Source organism: Sinocyclocheilus rhinocerous, unplaced genomic scaffold (assembly GCF_001515625.1).
Source record: "Sinocyclocheilus rhinocerous isolate Xijiao unplaced genomic scaffold, SAMN03320098_v1.1 C35376058, whole genome shotgun sequence".
In the NCBI taxonomy this organism is placed as follows: Eukaryota; Metazoa; Chordata; class Actinopteri; order Cypriniformes; family Cyprinidae; genus Sinocyclocheilus; species Sinocyclocheilus rhinocerous.
The window spans coordinates 1-458 of NW_015749307.1; the positions used below are offsets into that span (position 1 = coordinate 1).

At 43.0% G+C, this 458-nt stretch overlaps 1 long non-coding RNA gene across 1 annotated transcript; it reads right to left on the bottom strand.

Annotated features, from left to right (window-relative positions):
* Positions 1-458, bottom strand: LOC107734837 (uncharacterized). The gene is made up of 3 exons (XR_001639185.1): positions 394-458; positions 198-317; positions 1-62 (listed from the first exon to the last, which is right to left on the bottom strand). It is a non-coding gene; the product is annotated as an uncharacterized LOC107734837 (long non-coding RNA).

A 458-nucleotide genomic window follows, 5' to 3' on the forward strand; every position in this document is an offset into this window, starting at 1 on the left:
TGCTAAAGATGTCCACGTGACGTGTCCACGTTCTCACTCTCTGATGTCGTCTGTACGGGGCTCTGTGGAAAAACACCACACAGTCATTCACACCAGCAGGAAATGCACAAATTAGCAATAAAATTCCTTAAAGTGACATTACATTCATTTTTGGGTGTACTGTCTCTTTAAACCCAGTGCAAAAGGTGATTTCTTACGTGCTGCTGGTCTCTTCTGGACAGCTAGTATCTTTTCGAGTAAGTTGCTTATAGAAGAAGCTGCTGAAGATGTGAGATCTTTCGGCCACATCTTTGTCAGCTCTTTCCAACAGAAGATACCTGAAGGGAGTATTTAATATTAGGGAAAATATCTAATTTTACAAGCTGAAACCCTCATAAGTACCCTTAGACTCACTTGAGGTAGAAGTCGATGACGACGTCGTTGAGAAACTCGCCATCCTTGAGGCACTCCAGGTCCTC